The sequence below is a fragment of the Heterocephalus glaber genome, unplaced genomic scaffold (genome assembly GCF_053883595.1).
Source record: "Heterocephalus glaber isolate CG9 unplaced genomic scaffold, H.glaber_assembly_v1.0 deba00001442, whole genome shotgun sequence".
Classification (NCBI taxonomy): domain Eukaryota; kingdom Metazoa; phylum Chordata; class Mammalia; order Rodentia; family Bathyergidae; genus Heterocephalus; species Heterocephalus glaber.
Genome location: NW_028258296.1, coordinates 8,881,585 through 8,892,114, shown reverse-complemented (window position 1 = coordinate 8,892,114; position 10,530 = coordinate 8,881,585). Strand labels below are relative to the sequence as shown.

At 33.6% G+C, this 10,530-nt stretch overlaps 1 protein-coding gene across 4 annotated transcripts in view; it reads left to right on the top strand.

The window, feature by feature from the left end:
- Nucleotides 1-10,530, top strand: part of Negr1 (neuronal growth regulator 1) — an 813,948-nt gene that overhangs the window by 111,390 nt on the left and 692,028 nt on the right. The window lies entirely within an intron of this gene.

The window sequence follows — 10,530 nt, the reverse complement described above, 5'->3', positions numbered from 1 at the left end:
CATTTTGCTTCTTTCACGAGGTGTTCCTACATCTCTACGAGGTGGCTCCATGTGTTCCCACTTACAACTTTGGTATTCATGACCTATGTTTTCATGATACTGAACTTGTAGTTCCTTAAATCTACCGTGTTATATAGATGAGGAGCTTTAAATTCTTGACCCTTCACTTTTTGAATGTGCTGTTCTTAATATGTTTCCAAGCGCTTCATGTATTCACGAAGTGCCAGGACTTATGACATTAAATGATGTACAAGTACTGCTTGTATTCATAGAGGCAAGATGAAGATCTTTAGTCTTTATATTCATCAAAAATACAAGAAATTTCCCATTTAAGTATGCATGTGTCATATACTGTCCCTAAAAATTGATTACTAAAAATATAAATGTGTCTTTATTGGACTCAAGACTGAATCTCTGCCCCAAAACCTGTGTGTCTAATACCTATTTTTAGCATTGCCTTAGGATTGAGCTCATTGTACTGCAAGTCATATCTAAAGTTTGTTAAAGCAGAAGTAACACTTCTAACCCCATCCATGAAACAAGATAAAATTTATCATTCCCAAGCAAGAAATGTATAATTACAATACAGGAAAACTTTCAATGAAGGCAGTAAAAAGAGCTCTCAGTACTTTGATGTGTTTGCAGTGACTGTCCTCTGCCAAACTTACCTTGGGATGTAATTGCTGCCATCATGATTTGGAGAGATGGTTCCTGAGACCATGAGGTTCCATTACAAAAGAGTGAGTTCCGCCCCTCTGCTGCTATTACTTTCTCTCTGCTCCTCTGCTGCTGCTCCTCCTCCATCTGCCTATAACTCCCCTCTCTCTCACCTTCCTTTTGTCACATGATGTTGCAGCAAGAAATGTCTCATCAGATGTTGGCACCTTGATATCCAGCCTCCAGACCTATGAGCTCGTAGCTTTTTATTCATTTAAAAAAACATTTATTAGGATATGTTTGCAGTGCATGCATTTTACAGTCAGCTAGGGGAGCTGGTATGGGCACATAATAGAGCTTCTTTGTGGATCTAATCCCCTCCCCTCCCTCTTCCTTTAGTTCTTCTCCCTTCCCCCTTATCACCCTTGTTGACATTGTTAATCTTAGTTCAAGTTTATGGCATATAATGTCAGTGTTAGTTGAAGTTATTAGGACCTTGTACCTGACTCATCTTCACACTTCCTGTTTCCCCATCTGTTTATTATAATTTATCCAGTTTCAGGGTTTCTGTCACAGCAACATAAAACAGGCTAAGAAACAGGTTTTTTTCTGTTTTTATTTTGATATACAATCATTTTAAGTCATTTTGATCTCAGAGAAGAGCCAAGAACAGAAAAGGCTAGGATGTTGAAAGAGTGGGCTATGGATTTAGAAATGGAATTCTGCTTCTTAAATCAGTTTCCCTATATGCATAAAATTGATAGTTCTCTTCAGAAGTAGAGACTCTCTTGCAAAATGATAATAATTATGTGATTCTTCTAGACATTAGCAAGAAAACGGCAGTGACAAACTCATCTTTAGGCTGGACTTTTAAGTACCAGGGGAAGTAGAGAATCTGCTGCTTCTAGCAGGCCAAACCTAGCTGTTGACAAAATAGGCATGGAAAGCAGAAGAAATAACATCGCTTAGATTATTCTCAATATATAATGAAGATAATATCTGAGAAAATAAAATATTCCTCTGTTATAACTTCCATCAAGACCACTTCTATAGTTCTTATAATGTTTAAATTCTAGTGGCTCAGGTTAAACTATTTTCCCGATTATAAAATAAATGAAAAGTGATGACGGATATAAAAATAGCAATACTCACCAACCAGATTTAGCAGCTGCTAACATTTTATAATATTTATTTCATGTCATTTGTTGTTAAAGAAATAAAATATCATGATAAGCTGGATTATAAGGAATGAGGTATTATAAATGAAGCTAGAAATATTTTACTCCATCACTGAGAATCATTTCATAAGCATCCAGAAACAAGAGCCTTTCTTCCCCTTCTGAGTTTTTGTATTATTTAGAAATAACTCTCTAATATACTTTTAAAAGTACGGTGGACATGAAGTATACCATTACTACTACCTTGCTATTTTGACAATTTATTCATGTCCAAAAATCATGATTTTGTCATCTGTTTTATTCTTTTTGTCTGCTAAATGCTATATTAGTAGCCAGACAATACATGGTACTGAGTATATAGTGTTGCGTGAATATTTGCATACCTTTTGTATTTTAAAGACATTTTTGTGTTCTTCTTCTTGTGTCTTCAATTAATGAATTGATTATCATATTTATTTCTTTTCCTAGAAATCAATTTAAAATTGTAAACTCTGTTTCTGGTCTTGTAGTAGTTGTTCTTGTTTGTTCAAGAGGCTTTCCAACATGATATACACAACTGGTCAGTGGCTCTATTTTCCTCCCGTGCATTCGGGGAACATCAGAATACTTGAGCACTCGTGAGACTCAGAGGAAAGTGCCATTATTATTTTGTGCTTTTTTAATTCCACTTTTGTAACCCATTACTGGGAACTATTGCTGCTGGTAGTTTTACAAACAGTGCATGTCAAGGTTTAACAGAGTATGAATTTATTTGCTTACCATTGGTTTTTCCTTTGCACTCCCTCTCTAAGTTTAGTTTCTGCCCTCCTTTCTTTTTCCATCCTTTATGGTATATTCAGCATAGATATGTCAAGGATATTCTTCCTATTTTATTTCACATTGACTTCTCTTTCGTCAAGAACTCATTAGTCACTTGTGCTTATGCACCTTGCAAGTGACCTTTTGTATGTTTTTTTAATGTTGCTGATTAAAGGTCCCTGTTAGGCTAGTTATACTGCTATCAGTACTCTGACTTTTCTATCTCTCTTTGTCCTTGTGCTCTGCTAGTTTTACTATGGAGATTTCCTTTTTTCAATGTCTCTTATTTGTCTCACAATGTTTCTCATTTTGTTTTGTTGTCATGTTTATGCCTTTTGTATGGGATCATTTTAAACACCCTTCTTTTCAAGTTGTTCTATCACTTGCTGTGTCTCTTCTCTTTTGCTCATACTAATTCACTTCCTCATTGGACATAACTTTAAATTGTAAGTGTATGTTGACCAGGACATTATTTTATTTTTGTTTGTTTTGGTTTCTTTTTCCATTTACTTATTTCTTTCCTTGTGAGGACCATGCACCATGGATTTTTGAAGAGTATTTCAGAGACACTGGCAAGGTGGTGTTCCTTGTACAGACATTAAGTACAAGTAAATTTCCAAATTCTTATCTGCATAGGTGAGAGGAGCTTCCACTTGTCACTTTCAAGCTTTTCCACCCATGGAGATATGGAAATTACAATTCACTTGGCCCATCCTTAGTGTTCATGTGCAGGTCCAATGCTCCCTCTACTTATGCAAGTTAAACACAGTATTTTAAATCTAGTTCTAAATTCTGTCTTTTAGACATCACAGATTCTCTTTGAAATGCTCAGGTTGATGTTTCTGAAAAGATCAGTATTTTTAAGTAGTTTTCAAAAATATATAATCTTGGTTTTTCTGTATTGTTGTAATATGAAAAGGCCCCTTATGCACCAGGCCTGGCTTACTGTGAGACGCGCATCACCACTTTAAGCCTCAGAATCATGTCCACGCCTCCACTGTGAAATCCTCGTTACCATGGCAAGTGACATGGCACATGTGTCATCCTGAGCATGACATCACACTTTATTAGTGCCTAGGTACTCTGTGTTTGTGAGTGTTTTCAGAGTGATAAGTTGTAAATATTCTTTTTTCAGGTATATAAAATATAGATATTTTAATTTACCTTAGGTTATTTGTTAAATTAGTCATCAATATTAGAACTCTATGACCAAGAATAAGCTGTTAGAATAATTCTTTAAATATTCAGTTACATTGAAATAATGACCTGGGAAATAAAGATGGAGTAGAAATCATATTTCTATTTTGACTGTTGTGTTTTATTACATCTTTAGAATAAGGTTGTATCTACCTTCTAAGTATCTGTCACATGTGAAAGGTTTTAAGCCAAAGATGGAGACACATGGCTGTGATCCCAGCATTTAGGAGGCTATGCCAAGAGGATCATAAGTTCTGGACCTGAGGTTCCATGAGACTTGACTACATAGTGAGACCCCGGCTCAGTGGAAGACATGAGTAGGTGTTAGAGGTTGTTAAAATACTTCGGCTTTGCTTTTAACTGCAACCCAACTAGACGTAATTGATTGTTGGACTTCTTTTCGGGGGGGGGGCGTTTTAATGTGGCATACAGTATATATGCTCACATACAACATGCTGCTTTAAACATGAATGGTTTGGTACCTTGTAATGAGTAGAAGTCTTCTCCACAATCAGCGCAGTGAACATACAGATGAGTGTGTGTCCTCCTGCTTCCCCTGCTCACCTTTCTCTGTTATCCGCATCGTCGAGCTGCCTGTCCCTAGCCAAACATCTGTCTATGTTCTGTTTATAGATTAGTTTACATTTTCTATAGATTTTCATAAATAGTATCTTATTGTTCATACTTCAGAAACCCTAGAGATATTCAGGTTATTGGTGAGTGTATCTTGATTACATCTTTCAAAAACTTTGTTCCTTTCATCAATTCTTTAAAATTTTTGGTGAAAGCTATCCATAATCTTCCCTTACTGTGTTTTTAACATGGGTGCAATTTGTAGTCGTGTTTCAGTATTTGTTCTTAATGATAATCGATTGTATTGATCAATGTGATCAGAAGTTTATCAGTTCATTACTTTTCTCACATAAACGGATTTTATTTATCTGTTTTTTTCTATTTTCTAATTCATTGTTTTCAGTTCTGACCTATAGTATCTTGATTTTTCTGCTTAGAGTTTATTTTCTTCCTTTTCTAATTTCTTAAGGAAAAAGCTCAACTGACTGAGATTCTTATTTTTAAAATAAGCCTTTATTTCTATAAAATTTCTTTAAATAATCCTTTAGCAACATTTGACATATTTCTTATTTCTATTGTGTTTTATTTTTTTGACTCATGAGTTGTTTATATATGTGCACACTAGTTTCAAATATGTAGGCATTTTTAAGATAACTTTCTTATATTGTGTAGTAATTTAATTTTATTATAGAAAAAGAATGTACTTTCAATGACTTGAAGCTTTTGGAAATATTGAGACATTTCTCATGACCCAGTATATGGCCTATCTTGAAAAATGATTGATGTGCACTTTAAAATAATATATCATGCTATTTGGATGGATATTACATAAATGTAAAATTACGTCAAATTACTTAACAGTTTTGTTCAAGTATTTCATATTACTGCTGATATTTTTTTCTGATTCTATTGTAATGGAAATGTGGACATTCAAATCTTCAACTATTTTTGTGGATTTTTTCTCTTTATTCTCACAGTTTTAGCAATTATTTTTATTCATGTATCTTCAACTCTTGCTACCTTAAAAATAGTTTCACACTGGGTTATTATGATCTCTTAAATTACCATTTTATAATTATAAAATCAATTTTTTATACTCTTCGCTCTGACATTTTTCTGTTTTTAAAACAATAACCCAAGCTATCTTTTGGCTTGTGTTGTATAGCACGTTTGTCCATCCTTGACTTTATTTTTACCTATTTATGCTTTCCAATTTAAACTGTTTTTCTTCTTGATGGTACAGAATTGGGACTAGCTTTGCAATCCAGTTTGACAGTATTTGCCTTTGGAATAGTTATGTCTGATGTGATTATTGATATTATGGCATTTAGGTTCCACATTTTGCTGTGTGTTGTCTTATTGCTTCCTTATTCCTCTTGTATTCTTTCCCTAACTTCTTTGGAATTTACAGAGTAGTTTTTATTCAACACTACATCTATTACTGGTTGATTTTTATAGTTTGACAATTTGTTATTTTACTGATTGCTCTATATTTAAAAATGTACAATTTAGTCTTTTATAATCTAACATAAAGTGGTATTATACCTCAATGCAAACTATAAGAACCTAAAGATAGTATACTTCCATTTCTTTCCCCAAACTTAAAGTGACTTTTGTTTCCCATTTTACATATGTATATATTATGAATGTCACAATATACATTTTTATTATTGTTAATGACAATTATGTAATAAGAAAAACCATATATATACATATGTATACATATATATACACATGTGTGTGTGTGTGTGTGTGTGTATATATATATATATATATATATATATATATATATATATATCTTGTATTTCTACAGCTCCATCTGGTATCTTATGCTTTATACCTGAGCTGATTTTTTTCCTCAGTATATTTTAGAGGGTGAGTCTGCTTGAGGTGAATTCTTTTTTTTTAATTAATTTTATTGGTACATTTAAGGTATACAATATAATGACATTCATCATTGGAAATTTGCACCTTTACATAATCCATCTTGGTTCTTACTTTTTCCCCATTCCCCTGCCCTCCCTTTAATCCCTCCACCCCTCTCTATCTACAAAAACTTTATTTGCATGTTTTCTTTTTTTCATATTAATTCCATTCCCTTCTTTCCTTTCCCCAACCCCATCTATCAATTAAGACTAGAAGATTTTTAGCAGGGTTTTTTGGGTCTTCTATGTAGAGTATCATGTCATCAGCAAATAATGATGGTTCAGTGTTTTCCTTTGCTATATTTATTCCTTTTATTCTTTCTCTTGTCTAATTGCTGTGGTTAATGTTTCCAAAACTACATTGAACAAGAGTGGTAATAGTGGACATTCTTGTCTTGTACCTGATTTTATTGTGAAGGATTTCAGTTTTTGACCATTTAGTATGATATTGGCTGTTGGCTTTTCATAGATGGCTTTTATCAGATTGAGATAGAGACCTTTTATTTCAATTTTTTTAGGGTTTTTATCATAAATGCGTGTTGGATTTTGTCTAGTGCTTTTTCTGCATCTATTAAGATGATCATATGGTTTTTGTCCTTGGATCAGTTGATAGAGAGTGTATTACATTTATTGATTTGTGTTTGTTGAAGCATCCCTGCATCTCTGGGATGAATCCCACTTGGTCAGGGTGTATGATCTTCTTGATGACCTTCTGCATTCTATTTGCCAGTATCTTATTAAGGATTTTTGCATCTATGTTCATTAGTGAGATTGACCTATAGCTCTCTTTTTTGGTTGAGTCTTTCTCTGCTTTGGGGATCAAGGTGATGCTTGCTTCCAGGAATGAATTTGGGAGTAATGCTTCCCTTTCAATTTCATTGAAGAGTTTAAACAGTAGTGGCAGCAGTTCCTCTCTAAATGTCTTGTAGAATTCAGCAGTGAAGCCACCAGGACTGGGCTTTTCTTAGTTGGTAAGGTTTTAATTACATTTTCAATTTCATTGATTGATATTGGGTTAGAATTTTTAGGTCTTCTTCATTCAGCTTTGGTAATTCACACATATCTAGGAATCTGTCCATTTCTTCTGTGTTTTCCATCTTATTGTCATATAGGTTTTCGAAGTAGGTATTGATGATCCTCTGGATTTCTCCTGAGTCCATTGTAATTTCATCCTTTTCATTCTTAATTGCATGGATTTGGACCTTTTCTTTCCTTTTTCTGATAAGGTTGGCTAGGGGTTTGTCAATTGTATTGATTCTTTCAAAGAACCACCTCTTGGCTTCATTGATTTTTTTGTATTGTTCTCTTAGTCTCCATTTCATTGATTTCTGCCCTGATCTTTATAATTTCCTGCTTTATATGAGCTTTGGTTTTGTCCTGCTCTTCTTTTTCTAAAAGCTTAAGGTTCAGCATCAGGTTGTTTAATTGAGCTCACTCTGTTTTCCTAATGTGAGTATTCACTGCTATGAATTTCCCTCATAAGACTGCTTTCATTGTGTCCCATAGATTCTGGTATGTTGTATTGGCATTGTCATTTAATTTTAGGAAGTAATTTTTTCTTTAATTTCCTTTGTGGTCCATTGGTTATTCACAAGTGTGTTGTTAAGTTTCCAAGTGTTTATGAAATTCTTGTGGTTTCTTTTGCTATTGATCTCCAGTTTCATCGCACTATGGTCTGATAATATACAGGGGATAACTTCAGTTCATTTGCATGCACTTAAACATGTTCTATGAGTGAGTATGTGGCCTATTTTGGAGAACGACCCATGTGCAGCTGAAAAGAATGTGTATTCTGATTTTGTGGGGTGGAAGACTCTGTAAACATCTGTTAAGTTCGTTTGTGAAAGAGTTTGATTGAGTTCTATTATTTCATTGCTTGTTTTCTGCCTAGTTGATCTATCTATTTGTGACAGTGGGATATTGAGGTCCCCCACTACTATGGTGTTAGTGCTTTTTTTTTTCATGTCTGTTAGTATTTGTTTTATATAGTTGGGTGCAGTAGTGTTTGGTGCATATATATTAATGATTGTCATCTCTTCCTCTTGGATTGATCCCCTTTACAAAGATGTAGTGTCTTTTCTGTCTCTGAATCATTGTTGGTTTGAAATCCACAGATCTGCAGAGGATATCTACTCCTGCTTTTTTCTTTGTTTCTGTCTCATGGAGTATTGTTTTCCACCCTTTAACTTTCAGTCTGTGAGTTTCTTTAGTGGTGAATTGTTTCTGTGACTGAAAAGTTTGTTTGCTAGTACTTCTTAAATAAATTTAAATATTTATAGAATTCTAGATTCGTTTTTTTTTTAGACTTCAAATTTGTACTCCATTGTCTTCAATTGTCCATTGGGTTGGCAATTGATTTGCTGTCATGTAGAACACATTTGATTCTCTCTATACAAGGAGCTACTTTTTTCTGGTTTTTTCAAAAGATTTTTCTTTATTTTTCATTGTGAGCAATTTGATTATGTTGTGCCTTTGTAAATTTACTTGTGGATAGATTTACAAGGGTTTTTGTTTCTTCTTTCTTTTAGATTGATGGAATATTTTTATTATTTTATTTTACTTTTTTCAGCCGTGACTCTGTAGGCCTATAGTTTTACCAAGCCTCAGAATTTCCATCCATTTTTTTTCTATACATTGTTTCTGCTTAGAGCCCTTAAGTTGTTTCCAAGCCCATTTCCACATTTCCCCTATTTTAATTTATTTCTTCTCATGTGCTTTATTTTGGAAAGTTTCATTGCTACATTTTCAAAGCATTAATGTTTGAGTCTTAAAAGTTTAGTTTACTCTTAATATTGCCTTACACATTTTCACTTTAGATATTGTAATTTAATATTTATATCATTTTATCAAACTTATTAAACATGCAATACAGTTATAAAAATTGTTTTAATATTTTGCCTCTTAATATCTGACATCTTTTATTTCTGGGTCAGTTTTGATTGCCACGTTTTAAAAAGTAAGTTTTTTATTTTTCTTTTTTGTTTGACAGAATGCCACGCCATGTGAATTTTATGTTTAATTTTGCTTGACATATTAAATCCTGCCCAATTTTTATGATTTTATAATGGAGGTACTTTAGTTACCAGGAATTTTATCCTTTCGATTCTTACTTAATTCTACAGTCTAAACCCATGAGTGTGATACTCAGTTTTTGACACAGGATCTCCCTTACTAAGGTACAACTCATCCGGGTCTTCTGGCCTGGGGTTTGTGAATCAGGTGATCAGGTCTGGCAGGTGAAAGCAGTCCTCCTTCTACACGCCAGATGTGCACCCATAATCAATGTCTCTGTAAACCTCCAAGAGTTATTTCATCTGTTTTGGGTAGTTTCCTTGAATGCCCACATTGATCAATACTTTGCTGAGAATTTAAGGACTCCCCTTAAATATCTGGGGTCCTTGTGAGAGTCTGTCCTCTCTGGCATTGCCGTGGGAATCCCAAGTCTCACAACCCTGTCTCCTCCACTCAGGGAGGTGCTGATCTCTCACTAGCTCTGTCTCCCTTGGCACACAGCCTGGCAGCGCTGCCATAGGGCACATCCACCTGGTCACAGGGATCACCACCCTCCAGCACCCAAATCCCATAATTTGAAGACGGTGTTTTCTCATACCTGGTTTGCTTTTTTGGTTATTGCATAAATCTCATACTCCATAAGCCCCTCTTACTCTTTTTCCTGAAGTAGAAATTGTCATTTATTGCCTTTAATAGCGAAAAAATTACATTTTAAATATAATAAACTGGAATAAATGTTATCTCAGCAATAAAATTTCTTTCCATAAAATAGTCAAAAGTTTCATATATTGTGACTGATGTTACTCTATATAAGTATTTTCCCACAAAATAATTGTTTTTTATTTTGATGATGAAGTTATGTTTTTCAGGAATACCCAGATACATACTCCAGTGAAGGTAAATCAGTTGCAAATTAGCAAGCATTTAAAGAAAATTCACAGATTTTGATGGTAATACACATTTGGTATACATAATGTTGTAATACCATCTTAAGTTTTTCTAGATTTCATTTGAATGAATTTTTATAAAAAATTTTTTCAATTTTATAAAATATGTGATTATTGTTTCAGATGAAAAAGTAAAACATTCTATCTACAGAATTTGGAAATATAAAATATTCTGAATAGTTTTTTAAAGTAAATAATTATTGACATAATCAAATGAAATTTACTTGAATTAAAAGGGATAGT